At 44.3% G+C, this 14,653-nt stretch overlaps 1 protein-coding gene across 4 annotated transcripts in view; it reads right to left on the bottom strand.

The window, feature by feature from the left end:
• The window catches only part of JADE1 (jade family PHD finger 1), a 51,793-nt gene extending 39,590 nt beyond the window's left edge, over positions 1-12,203 (bottom strand). The window contains exon 1 of one of the 4 annotated variants that reach the window (XM_080676889.1): positions 12,002-12,203. The gene's annotated coding sequence lies outside the window, so the exon portion shown is untranslated. Of the gene's footprint in view, positions 1-10,501; positions 10,610-11,558; positions 11,620-11,746; positions 11,901-12,001 lie in introns of those variants that run through there. The other 3 variants (XM_080676890.1, XM_080676891.1, XM_080676892.1) reach the window with 3 other exon arrangements.
• Between the last annotated feature and the right edge of the window lie 2,450 nt (positions 12,204-14,653).

Raw genomic sequence — 14,653 nt, 5'->3', positions numbered from 1 at the left:
TTTGTGAAAGTTAATCTAATACCTAAATGTAGTATATTCAGCCCAGCTGGCGTGGCTCCGTGGTTAAGCATTGACCTATACACCAGGAGGTCACCATTCCATTCCCCATCAGGGCACAAGCCCAGGTTGCAGGCTCGATCCCCAGTAGGGGACATGCAAGAGGCAGCTGATCAATGATTATCTCTCATCATTGGTGTTTCTATCTCTCTCTCCCGCTTAGAAATCAATAAAAATATGTTTTAAATGCAGTATTTAAAAATGTATTTAGAAAATGTATAATATAAAAATATTAAGGAATGTATTTTCAGTCACCAAAGGGGTCTTACACATAAAGTATTTTGTAATGAACTACTCCTTTCTGTTTGTTTGCTAAGTTCACACAATTTGAATACTATCTTTAAACACTATGTAATTGGTAATTTGATTCCTAAGTTGTTGATCATAACATATCCACCCTAATGAAAAAAAGATTTACATTTTCATAATAGGTCACCTTCTATCCCGTACGGAGTATGCAGTACTCAGTATACCAAAGTACCCAAATGCAATGACCAATACTTCACAGTAATTTCCTGGCCCTAAGTGAATGTGAAGGAAATCCAGATGATTTCTTACCTGTTGTTTTTTGTTGTTTTTTTTTTTTAATATATTTTTATTGATTTCAGAGAGGAAGGGAAAAGGAAAGAGATAGAAACATCAATGATGAGAGAGAATCACTGACCAGGCTGTCTCCTGCACATGCCCTACTGGGGATCAAGTTCGCAATCCGGGCATGTGCCCTGATCGGGAATCAAACCCAAACCATGACCTCCTGGTTCATAGGTCAACACTCAACCACTGAGCCACTCCAGCAGGGCTCTTAGCTCAATTTTAAAACAAATATTAACTGCCTAGATAGAAGTTTTCAAATTGGCAACATTATCTAATTCATATGCTCCCAGAGTCTAAAAATATTAATGTGGCTATAATTCAAACCCAGATTTCTCACTTCAATCAAAGGATTTATATCCAATTGGAGTGGCACAGTAGTTTGAGTGTTCTTCCTTGCACAGGGAGGTCACCAATTGATTCCCAGTCAAGCTACATGCCCAGGTTTCAGGCTCAATCCCCAGTAGGTGGCGTGCAGGAGGCAGCCCATCAATGATGTGTCTATCTCTCTCCCCCTCTTCCTTCCTCTTCTCGGAAATCAATGAAAACATTTTTTAAAAACAGTAATATAGATTTGATTTAACTGACAAACTGCTTAGACCTTAACTGTTAAAAGTTTTAACCTTGTCTAAATATTTCAAACCCCCCACAAATGGAACTTTAAAAAATGTGTCCTTTATGTCATACATCAAAATTTGTTTAAGGAAAATGCTGCCCAAGCTACTATCATAAGCCTTTGCAAAGTTGTCACACTTGAAAATATTCAGCTGAAAAGAGTCTATGTTAGCAATAAATAACCATCTCTCCCCAAACAGCAAGTATTTTAAAAACTGACCAGATAATCATAACTACAACATTTACTCCTATAAACATTACTAAGAAAGCCAAGTACTATCATTAATTAACTGTAAATTCTTCATAAATTATTTTGAAACTCAGACTTTAAAAGTCAATAAAAGTGTTTTTCAAGATTTTAAGGAATTCATAAATTTGAGTGGTTTTAAATGAATCACAAGCAGCCACTGTCTGCCAATTTATAAATAATCCAATTCCTGCTTATGTGCCCAAAACAATCTATTAACCCCTCCCAGGCCTCTGTAATTGTTGACTCAATCAGAGTCAACAACTGAAAAGCAGCTACAAACATTCTAATCATTTGTATTTGGAATGTTTTTTGTTTGTTTGTTTACTTTCCTGGACAGAAAAATAAATGCATTCACACCCAAACGATGAAGGCAGTCACCAAGGCTTCCAAGCTGGAGTTTCCATTCCTAGTTTCATGTACTCAGAATCCTTTCTGTTAGGTTTATATGCTCAGATATGGAAAGATGCCAAAGACATATTAAGAAAGAACACAGGCAAACTGCAGGGGGGCAGGGCAGAGGGGGAGGACCTGAAATATAATATAGGTTAATTTATCCATAAAAGGGAGGAGGGAAGAGAATACGTACACCAATTGCTTGCATAATCATGAAAAATTACTGGAAGATCATAAAGGCTAATAGTGTTTAATCGTTGAGAAATATGACCAAAGTGTTCTAGATAGAATGGGTTGGGAACTTTTACATCTCGTTATGATCATTATAAAATTTTTCTTTGTTACCATGATCCTGTGCTACACTTATAATAGTAAAGATTTAAAATCCAAAACCTTTCCTCCCTGCTCCTCTCCACATGGAGAAGACCCTGGGGCACAGCTTCTTGGCCCCATGCAAGGCACCAGCCTAAAATGAACAGCCATCAATAAAGTATATATTCCACCTCCTTCCTGAGATGGGTATCAAAGGCTTGTCTTGCTTCAAAAGAATACCCGATGGAACAGTGCAGAAGGGAAAAAAATTGAAAAGGTAATAGGATAAGGCTGTAAAATGCTACTATCAGCCATTCATTATGTAGTTCAAAAGCAAAAGTTTTCAAAATATAAGAATAGCCAATGCCAGAAGCAAGTCACTAGAAATGTCTGTCATAAGAATAGAAAAACTAACCAGACTGGAAAACTAGGATATAAACTACCTTTAAAGAATAAACACTCAACTTCTTATACATTTTAAGAGTAGTACTATTTGGGAGGAAAAATAAACGTAAAAAAGCTATGTTCTAGAGTTGACTACCAACCACCATTTCTTCCACCCATATTAGGTCATTTTTTCAACAATCCAGACAAGACTTCAGAATGCTGCTTAATACACAGTGCTCCCACTCTGCCAGAATTCATAGGAGAGATATAGTCCTACTGCCTCCTTGCACACTTTTTTGACCATTTACCTGGTAAGACCAATTTCTTCAAAATAAATGAAAATAAAGTCTTTTCTAAAGCATTTCACTGAAATCAGAAGTTTGTGTTCCATTCTGTGTTGGAGTCTCTGAACCAAGTTCTAATTTACATAACGCATGTATACACATCTGGAAACTAAAAGTTAACTGAAAAAAAAAACACTTTAGCCCTAGCCCGTTTGTCTCAGTGGACAGAGCATCAGGCCACAGACTGAAGGGTCTCAGGTACCTCGGGCATGTACCTCAGTTGCAGGCTCGATCCCCAGCCCCGGTTGGGGTGCATGCGGGAGGCAACCAATCAATATGTCTCTCTGACATTAATGTTTCTCTCCTTCCCACCCTCGCCCCATTTCCTCTCTCTCTAAAACTCAATGGAAAAATATCCTCAGGTGAGAATTAACAACAAAAATAACACTTTAAAAAAAACTAAGTGTTCAGAGGAGATGGTTTCTGAATGAACATAGTTAAGGGTAAGGATAGGAAAGGCATCTACAACCCCTATTCCACCCTTGGAAGAATAAGTCAATAAATGCAAAGTGTCTACAGGGGAATTTTAAAAGATTTTAAAATGTTCAAACCAGATGTTCTTATACAGGATATACAAAGCAGCTTCTGCGGAAACCAGATTCAACCAGCTAATGACAATTACACTGCACACAGATTGAAATGCAGCTGTTTTGAGGAACTTTGTTCCTTGATTATAGCCGGGTGTCAAAAACTATCAGTTACCACTAACAATGTTAAGTCTCCAAAAATTTTAAAGTACTGTCAAAAAAAAAAAAAAAAAAGTCTCCCGGTGTATGAACTGAAAGACCTAGATGGCACACTGAACAAAAATTGCATTTATACACCATCTGAGTTACGTATGAAAGGAAACACGTCATCACAATGCACAAATCTTGTTATGTTCATGGAAACAGAAGCACAAGATGGACTCAAACTCAGCAGCAAGGTCTGGGAAATATTCTCTGTGTTTAAAGCTGATGAGTCTACCCCACGGATTGTATCTACAGGAAAACTTCCCAAAAGAAGCCCATAAAGTCAGAATTGTGGTGCTAAAGCACATTTCAAGGATAATTAAACCTACCTTTCCGAATTTTAAAGACAAGTGCACTGAATTCTGGAGAGGTGAAGCAGCATGAGTAAAGACTCAGGTCTAGGGCAAAGCCAATCCCCAAACCAAAGACCAGCCCCCAAGGTGGGTGGGCACCTGGGTGCCTGCACCTTGGCTTCCTCCACCTGGAGGCCTACTAGGATTTAGAAAGAAGTTATCTAGAAGATGAAAGCCATGCCCTGCCTTGTTGTCGGGGAGCAGACAACTAAAATGTAATCAGTGAACAACAGTCTGTGAACTTGGAAATGCAAACACGGTTTCCTGGCAAGCTGATGTGACGAGGGTTGCAAAAGCCAGGCTGCCTGTGGAGCTGGAGGAGTGCGTAGCCAGAAGTTCCTGAACACTGTCACGGGCGAGTCCCCTGAGCAGCAGGCACCAACTTCTGATGGGCACACACACCCTACCTGGAGAGAGGTTATCTCCCTCCGCAGGAAACTGGTTTATAACACATATCCCCTTACGCAGGGCTCCTTGGCCTGGCCCCCTTGGCGGTGCAACTACCCAGTGCGCTTTCTTTCCTAGGCACACCGGGTCCGTGTTACACACCCTATCCTCGAAGGGGACCCTGGGACCAAAGGGTTAGAAGCCTCAGTCCTCACACTAGCCAACTCCCTCCATATGTATCACACTCCTGATTTCAACTTCTGATTTCAGGTTCCTGCCAGAAAGGAAACTGAACCCTAACAGAGACAATCCGGTGACCAGGTCAGGCTGTGTCTCACTGTCAATCAGAGGCCAGGGCTGTTTCTGTCCTGCCCCTGAGCTAAGAATGGTTTTCACATATTAAACGGTTTGGGATTGGGGTAGAGGGTATCAAATGCACATTTCATGACACATAGAAATGACACAGAATTCAAATTTCACTGACAGTAAATAAAATTTTATTGGCACACAGCCATGTTCATTCATTCCCTTTTTGCCCACAGTAGGCCTTTGTACTTACGATGGCTGAACTGTTGTAACAGAGACTGTCAGGCCCACATGCCTAAAACATTGACATTTACTATCTTAACTGGGCCCTCACACATAAAAAAAAGTTTACTGATCCTTGTTATAAATCAAGAGACTGGGAGCATGATGTTTAGAAACCAGCATTATACATGTTCAATGAAATGTCAATTACCAGGTCCTGGGCAACTGACAAATACCTTAATGCTTACAAAGTTAAGGATCAGACACACTCTGTCCTTAAGAAGTCCTTAACTAGGACAGACAGAAATCACAAGGGGAAATGAAAGGGGGAAGGGTGCTCTGAGCAACTTAAATAAAGGTCATGTCTAGAAAACCGAGAACTTTTCTCAAAAGAAAATCCCTGAGGCTCCTACTTTGGGCCAGTGTACACCAAGTTGTAAAAACTTCTAACAAGCTTCTTATCTGATTTCCAGGCCAATAACCAATAAGCAGAAAAACGACTGTTCTAGACAGGGATTTTAATGACAATCCGTGGTTAATAGTGATATAAAAGGATCAGGCAGAAATCATAAAAAGAAGTCCCCAAAATTTAAACACTAAACTGGGATCCAAAGATGCACTTAAAAGTATCCAGTGAGTCCCTGAAATGACATGTACATTTCAGTGCCCCTGGCTTTTTCTGGGGGAAAGGTCCACAGGTTGAAATCTGACTTTTAAAACAGTTACGAGCCACCAGCACTCAGCCTACACTTCTTAAGTGCGTCATTATATTTCAACACTGAAATAACTGATGTGCATAAAAAAGCTGACCATGAGTCATCAAGAAAAATTTTAAATCATGTTTAGAGTACTTTGGGCTAAACAAAAGCAAACCAGGCAGCTCACACTCCAACTGCTTGTTAACCGTGCCAATTCCTGCTCCTTGCCCTGGAGGAGGAAGGAGTAAAGGAAACAAAATGCTTGTTTTAGTCTTTGGTTTGTACCTTCACCACTGAAAGCTTCACTTAAAATAAGTGCTTAAAAAGTGCCTTAGAAGCTGTTGTGAAGTTTCAAATTAATAGTCTCATATGCAGGCATTAATTGATCAATATTAAAAATATATTAATGCCAGTTGGGAATGCTTTCAAAACAACAGAAAAATATGGTTTAATTCTTTCAAGAAATAAATCCAACAGAACCTACGTTTTTAAAAATGAACTATTCCAACTGTCCTCAATCACCTTAGTATGTCTTTACTCTACATTAAAAGCCAAAATCAATGGTTAAATGCTGGATAGGTTGTAGCGTAACCAAAGGTTTGGTCCTTGAACATTTGTTAAGTGCACATCATATACCACTGGTCTACAGTTAATAGAGGATTCAAAATGGAAGCACACAATCCCTTCGCTAATGACCACGCTTTACTCCATGTCTGGCCATCTTTATTTTTGGTGCTTTCAGGTGAGGAAAGACATCCTTAGTAATCATTCAAGGTCTAGACTAGATAAAGCCAAAATAACATGGCCAGAGTCAGGATCGGTATCCTCTTAGACTAGATTTTTCTCTCATTTCCAAGCTACTCCACTATAACTAAACATATAAACAGGCCGCTACTTTCACTCAGAGGTAAAAAGGCCCTCCGGGCCACTCCTGTATTTATTAGGAATGTGGGTAACTGCCGCCATCAGAGCCTGCCAACTGGGAAAACATCAAAATCTATATACCCTCACAATCCCAGGCCAATAGTTTGAATAAGTACACCACATACTAGTAAATGACAATAGATTTTCAATCAAGTCTCGACTTTCTGAAATATCATGAACTAAAATAATAAACATTAATTGTTCAGATTTTAAATGCATGATCACATAAAGTGCTGCAACATCTTGAAAATGGAGAAAGTAGACTGAATACCAGAACTGTCAAGTAAACAACTTACCGTCTCAGGAATTAAAATACTTTCCCAGTTAAGGTTCCTACCAAACTTCTGATACCAAGTAAGAAACAACTCCAAGCAAAGCCGCCCTGTATTTGAACATTTTTTAACCAGTATTGTTGAATATGGTGCCGATGTTCTAACTTATACGCTTGGACAGGGAGGGGAGGGAAGAAGCTTAACACTGATATAATTCAGTGTTTGGACAATCTAGCCAAACTTACTAATGCCAATCCAAATAAAGAAGCAAGGTGTATTGGCTAAGATGCCATATCTTCCTCCAGAACATGTCTATTTTATTAATCTTGTGGGAAAACTGAGTCTGTAATTCCAATTCTGACAAACCATTAACTGTGATGGCTTAACAGGTGCCCATATTACTAAGGAGGGAAGAGCTTCACCAACAGAAAGTAAGGAAGCAGAACTGTCAGACTCATATGCTTGCTTCCTTCTCAGGCATGAAAACCCTACAGACACAGGATGTCATCAGTGTTTGATGAGGATGTTTGCTTTTCCAGCCAGCTCAGTACTGAAACTGATCCTTCTTTCTCCAACAAGTCTGTGGACAAATTCATCAGGCAAATTTCTTTAGAGCAATATTTTTCAAACAAAATCTCCAAATCTAAGACTTCCAATAAATTACAATAAAATGATATTCTGATTTCCAACTTTTTAAAAAATCGCATCACGATCAATTCCAAAGGCTTGCCTCCTCAATGTCAGAGGTTCTAGCAAAGAGTTTCTGTAGGTTAAAGTCTATGTATGGAGAATAACCAGGTGCAATAAATGAGGCTCCACCAGACGTGTTATAGACAAAGCTGCTGTCGTATTTGGGGGCCAACTGAGGAAATCTATGTCCCAGTGATGAGATGAAAACTTACCAAGCTAGCTGACAGGAAAAACAAAATAAAACTCCTTACATAACTGTATACGCAGTATGATTTCATTTCGATTAAAACATGCACACATACGCATAGACAATTATCTGGAAAGCAATACAATGGTGAGCTCTGGGTGGTAGGAATATGTGATTATATTTGCTTCTCTGTGTTTTCTAAGTTTCAACAATGTACATGTAACACCACTTCTGTAATAATACTTCAAGCCACCAAGGGCTCATTCAAGTCAAAAATCAGTATTTATGAAGTGCCTACGATAGGTGAGACACACAGAGATCTGCTCTTATTCTCACTAAGGCCTCCAAGTTTTTTCAGTTAATCCTTCTCCCCAAGCCTCTGGGCTAAGCACCAGTCGTTTTTAAAATATAACATTTCCTTAAACTCCAAAGAGTTTTTTCTCTCTGTTCTCTCTCAGGCACACTAATAATTTTTCACCGTTTTCCCTTTATAACTACTCTTTCAACCCTGGCAACTAATGTAAAAGCTAAAACACTCTTCTGTAGGCTGAAAGCCTGTGACAGAGGAGGAACTAAAACAGTGAGGGGAGGGAGGATCCTTCTCTCTAGCTTATTCAAAGTTAAACATGTCTGTGGCAACTTTACTTACTAGAAAGCAGTGTATGATCTATGATCTTAAGATGGAATCAAGGTCAAGTTCTACTGCATGTCAGGGAACACCCTTTATCTCTGACTAGTGTAAAGATGAAGAGAGATATGGGGAAACCTAACAAATACCTGAAAACTGTAATTGTTCTAGATGTGGAAATGAAAGTGCTGGAATCACATACAAAATACATTTGTGTATGAAAAATACACAAATTTAAGGAAGAAAGCACAAGGCCAAACAATCAGAAAGTCATCTTATTTAAAAGTGGCATTACATGAGACTGAAATATTTGGGACAAAACAGTTCTGGGTTGCAGTTATTTGCTAGAAAGTGTCACCTACAAGAATATCCCATGCTTCTCTCCAATCCGTGCTGCCCTCTCCGCAACAAATTATCCCACCAAAAGTGTTAACTATGGTTACATTGAAGGCTTCCTTTCTCCACTTAGACGCGATTAAATATCGATCAGTGGTAATTTGATGAAAATGCAACTTACTATTTAAATCTCTAACCACTGGTGATCACTATCTAAATCAGCTTTCAGGGAAATAATTTTCTCTGAATCTTAAAACTAGTTCATTTATTAGCCTTGAGCCACAAGTAACTAGAGAGCTAGCCTTTCATAGCGGGTTTTCTTAAAAAAAAAAAAATAGATCACATCATAAAAACCTTGGGGAAAGAAGCCCCCAAGCATCCCCATTAATGGAAACCTCAGATTCTCTGCCACTTTCCTGAAAACGTAGCTGTCTTAAGTCCTTCAACGGCAGCCTATCACTTTACAAAAAGAAATTTTGAATTCTCTCTTGACTGGGGTAAGCGGAGGATGACAGACCCTGGTCCCCCGCCGAGGCGCGGTGCAGCGCCCGCCTCTCTGTTACTAGAAAGCCCAAGCTGCTTTCAAACGATCTCTGGGTGACGACGCATTCCTAACGGGTTTCGAAGGCATGTTTAAATCGCCCGCTTTTTTGTTTGCTCGCTGCATTCACCCGGCCCCGGGGCTACGGCCACCCCCGTGCGCCTGGGAGGGGAAGCCGCGAGGAGAGCCGGGCGGAGGTCCCTGGGGTGGGGATGGGGACATTGCGGGAGGGGGAGATGGCTGGGTGGGCTAGGGGAGACCCGGGGTTGGGGTGCGGCCGCCGCCCTGCACGGGGTGCTCACCGCGCAGCGCCCGCCCGCCGGGATGCGCGCAGGGCCGCGGCACCGCCTCCTCCCGCCCTCCCTCGCTGTCCTCCTCCCGAGGCGACAGAAACAACAGCGGGGGAGGAGGGGAAAGTAACTCCCGGCACCTTCGCCGGAATTAGCCCGGGTGCAGTGATGACACCTTTTCCCGGCGCAACCGAGCGCCGCTCTCTCCGCAGCAACGTGCCCGCCGCCGCCCTCTCCATTCGAAAGTGGCCACCCCCCGCCACCGCCTGCGCCCGCCCCGCCGCCGCCGCTGCACCAATCCGCTCGGCCCCAGTGGCAAATCAAACGATCCCTCGCGTCCAGAAGCCACTAGCGCCGCTGGAAACGGCCGCGCCGGCCCCCTCCCCGCGTCCCTGCCGGGCGGCACCTCCGGGCTGGGGCGGGCGCTCGGCGAGAACGGCGGAGAGGTGGGAGCGGCGGCGAGCAGCCCCGAGCGGGCTCGGCTCCCGCTCCCACTCCCGCCCCCAGACAGTTCTGGAAACTGTGGATCACCTCTGTCACAGGAAGCCATCCGGCGAGGAAGGCGGCGCGGAACCAACAAACAAACGCCTGCGGCAGCCGCCGGAATCGGCGTGGGGACAGCGACGGGCTTCGGGCCGTTCCCCGGGCGGGGGCGCGGCGGTCGCCCCCGCGGCGCGGGCTTTGTGCGGGGCTCCCGCGGCGCGGGCGCGGCGGGCCGGGCATCCCCGTTCCCGAAGCCCCCCACCCCGACCACCGCAACGCTGCTGGGACCGTTAGGTGACGCTCCGACCGCGGCCGAGAAAGCAGCACCTCGGCCGCCACCCGCCCCCATTTCCACACCGAGCCGCCTCTCCTCCACCGCCAGAGGTGGGCTCCAAAAGTTGGCCCCCGGGCCACCCAGCACCTGCCCACGTGCCGCGGAGGCTCGCTCGCGGGTCTCCCCGGCCCTTTCCCCCCGCCGCCCTCGGCCGCCAGGTCACCTATTACCGGTGGGAGGGGAGAGAGGCTGCTATTTAAACGCCCGCGGAAGTTGAAGCACCCCCACTGGCGGGTGCCGTGCACCTGCCTCCCGCCGCCGCGCTCCGCCACTTTGAGCAGCAGCCCGGTCCTCGGCCCCGCCTCCTGCCCGCAGGGGGGGTGGGGGAGAGCGGGAAGGAGGTGGAAGGGATCGAATTTCTCCAGCAAATGGGACCGTTCCGACAGGATTCGGTTCCCCGGTCAACATTCCACATTCCATCCCTCTCCCGAATTTTGCAAGCCAGTGCCAACAACCCGGAAAGCCTGCTGGCTGCCGAACAACAGCCCCCAACTCACAAACACACACTCACAGGCACAGGACACGTGCACTGAAGGGCTTTGCAACTTGTAGTCCCAGGGTACACACTGCACGTTCATTTAAGGCAGCGAATACTAAGCGACCCCACCCCCACAATTTGCAGATGGTGCCAAAGGTTGCAATTTGCAATCCGTTTTAAGTTCATGCTTAATCGGTACTTTGCTCTACCAATGCAACTCCTTCCTAATTTTACCGATGAAGGGTTTTACACTTTACAGGCAGTCTCGCTGTAAGTAAAAGGTCTGATCATTGGAAACCCAATGTGGAAGAATCTAATTGCCAAGCTGTCCCTCCACCCCCCTGCTCACTGCCCTTGAATTGATGCAATGAATATTTCGGACATGTGGTGACGCGGTGACAAGAGCCGGGGCTGTGGCCACCCTACACAATGTACCTCTACACACACACACACACCTATATTTAGACAAATATAGTCGTCCCCCTCCCTCCACGGTCACACACACCCTGGATTCATGTATGTATTCGAACCTGCGTTCTGCCATTGCCATCTGTCTACCAAGTTGCTACTATGCTTTCCACTTTCATGCAGCCTAATGCACTTTGGGCCAACTAAACTCGGCTTCTGCTCCTGAATGCGTTTAATTGATGCTTCACCTGAAAACCGCATGTTCTTCACAAATCCAAGAGAAGGAAAAGCTCTAAGTCTTCGGCCCCCCAAAATTGAAAAATAATCATAGTAAAACTTACTGATCCAACATAAATCAATTCTCAGGCTCCAAAAATCATCCTCTCCTCCTCCTCCTCCTCCTCTGGCCCCCGCCCCGGCAATGCCCAAGTTACTGGTGGGATAGTAAGGCTGCGCTCGCCGGCTGCCTGCCCTCCCTCCTCGCTACGTATCGAGAACCCAATCTTTTGGCGCCATATTAATGACGTACTATATTATTTCCACTAGGCAGCGACCTTCGGCATTAAATTACTCCCGAGAACTCCCGAGCAAAGCAACAAAACCATCAAATATGGCTGAGCCTCTCGGCTCGTCCTGCAGCCGCCGCAGCCGCCGCAGCCGCCGCCGCCGCCGCCGCCGCCGCCGCGGGATCAGGACGCGCACACGTACCCACACGCGGACACACGCGGACACGCGCGGACACCCGCGCGGCGCGCCCCTCGCCCCCCGCGGCCCGCGCGCGTACCTGCTGCGGAAGGGTTCGGCCGAGGCGCTGGGCTCCGCGCCGCATGAGTTCGGGCCGCGGCGGGAGGGCGGGTGGGGAGCCGGGCGGGCCCCTGCGTTCGCCGGCGCGCACACACCCGGCACTCGCGCGGGGAGGCACTCTCGGACGGGCGTTTGGCTTGTTATGGAGGAAGGACTGTGTGAATCAAACTCATTTCTGGGTCACTGCTGCCACAGGGGGGAGCACTTTAATCCCTTGCCAAAACGAGAGGGTGGGGACAGGAGGGCGGAGGGAGCGCGGGGAGCCCGCGGCGCGGGGGGCTCCGAGTCCCTGGTTAACTCTTCGCGGTCCTGCCGCAGCCGGCGCGACCTGCGTCCGCGGGGGCGGGCACTGCTCAGCTGTGAGAGTCTCTTCCATCATCTCCCTTATGAGCCTAGAAATTCTTGAGGTGTCTCCCAGCAGGGAAGTGGATTTTTACGTTATCCCCTTCTAACTGTCCCAGTCCCAACTCTTGTCCGACATCACAGAATCTAGACATGGATTCTTTCAAATTAGTTTAAAAGTGTGTAGATAAAAATGTGGCTATTAAGGCGTAAAATTTGGGTGAAAGGTTTTATTTTTAGACTGAATGGTAAAATAAATAACTCTTTTGTAGTAACAGTTTCGCATTAGAATGACATTTTTAAATACAGAGAATCCAATGTTGGAACTGGAACACGTCTTTACCTAAGTTAGTATCAAACTGATAATTGCAAATGAGCATTAATTCATTAGGAGAATTTTATAAATGAACACCACCTTTCTGTTACACAGCACCACACCACTGGACATCACCTTCCAAATATGAGAATTGAGCCCAAAGCTAAAACTGGAGTTGCAGACTAATACAAAATTAGTCATCAGAGATTCATTTTGGGGGTAAAAATGAGTGGTTATCGATTTTCCACTGAATACAGACTTGCTTTTTCATGAGAAGGTTGACATATTTCTTTCATGGACCCGGGCCCGCCCTAAAGAAATAAGGGTGCATATGATATTCAGCCTCAAAAGGAAAAAGAACTCCATAGGGATTAAAATTCCCATTCAGTAAATAGGAACAGTGATCACTAATTACAAAATTTAGTATCTAACCCAAAGGCATTGGATGCATTCTTCTGAATATATTCGGTTTGACCTCACATGATCACACACCAACCCATCCACCCACATGACGAACATAAAAGCTGATGAACGTGGCAAAACTAATTGAGCCTTTCCATTATTTTTCAGAAAGCAAAGTAAGCCAAAGGAAATCTTAAGTATAGACATAGCCTGTTTCACTAACAAGAGTAAAAGACACCACATCAGCCCAATTCATGTGCTCACTTAATCCTGTTCGAAGTGATCACGATGTAAAGGACTAGGCTACCATTCTTACTATTGTTAGTACTGCATTGCAGTTATTATTTTCATTGGTTCGACTCACACAAACTCTACTGTAGAATTGAAATACACAGGTTCAGAGCCAGACAAACTCTGCATTAGACTGCCTCTACCTGTTATCAGTGTGTATCTGTTGGGTAAATAACAGTACTCTGAGCCTCAAGAGTAACAAAATGAGGTTCACAGCCCCATAAAAGTGCCCAGCAGAGGCCCTGGCAGTAGGAGGTTATCAATTCCCTCAGCCATCCCTCCAATATTCCTTTCTTGATCTTCTCTCCATGGAAAATTGCAACTTCTAAATTCCAATTAGACTTACTTCACTCATTCCCCCTAAAATATCTAAGTTGCACTCGCCACTGGCTATTTTACATGTCTTTTTACTGACTGTCTCCATTCCCAAAACATCAGGCAACAAAATCAAAAAAGTGAATAAATGGATAAGAAAACTGAAGAAGTAAAACGGCACCCAAACACCCCACGCAGACAGATACACTGATCAGGACTGATGGTTCCAGGAACATCCTTTCAATTATGCCAATTCTTCCGAATAGTTATGGCTGAGGCAGTGTCAAGTGCTATAAATAACCCTGGACCAGAAGACCCTGGACAAATCTCTCTGGGTCTTAGTTTTCCCATTGAGATGATAGACAAGATCAAATTTAACTCCTAATTTCTGATTGCTCTTACCTAACTTAAAAAGTGATTATTTAACGAGTAGAAGACAACTTGGAGAAAGGACATGTAAAAAAAAAAATGTCATTAAATCATTAGCTGCTGACATTTTAAAAATAACAGGTGTCTTTTGCCATCAGACCTCCAAAGAAACTTATTTCTAAAATAGGAAAGGCGGTGACATGGTTTGCCTTCTGGCAGCACGGACAATACATGCTAGAATAAGAGGTACTAAGCTGACAGACAGTTAGGCAAATGAGTTTCTGGTTCCACTCTGTCACTTAGTGTCTTGCTTTACCAAATAGCTGAGGATTGCCATTTCCCGATCTCTCGAATGGTTTTGTTAATTCATACTTTATCTTCCGAGATGAAAGGATAGTCAAGAAAATAGCTACTAGGTAGTCAGTGTAGTTGAAATATTAAGATTCTAGTCTTTTCTGATCTGACCAGTATTCTTGGTGATAATTACAATTCTATATGTTCCATGCATTTTGCTGTAGTCATACACAGTTTAATTATTTTCTTCCATATAATGTATTTTTATGGAATAAAAATTTGGATATTCATATTTCTGATTGT

Source organism: Plecotus auritus (assembly GCF_963455305.1).
Source record: "Plecotus auritus genome assembly, chromosome: 6".
Classification (NCBI taxonomy): domain Eukaryota; kingdom Metazoa; phylum Chordata; class Mammalia; order Chiroptera; family Vespertilionidae; genus Plecotus; species Plecotus auritus.
This window is presented reverse-complemented; position numbering and strand designations above follow the sequence as displayed.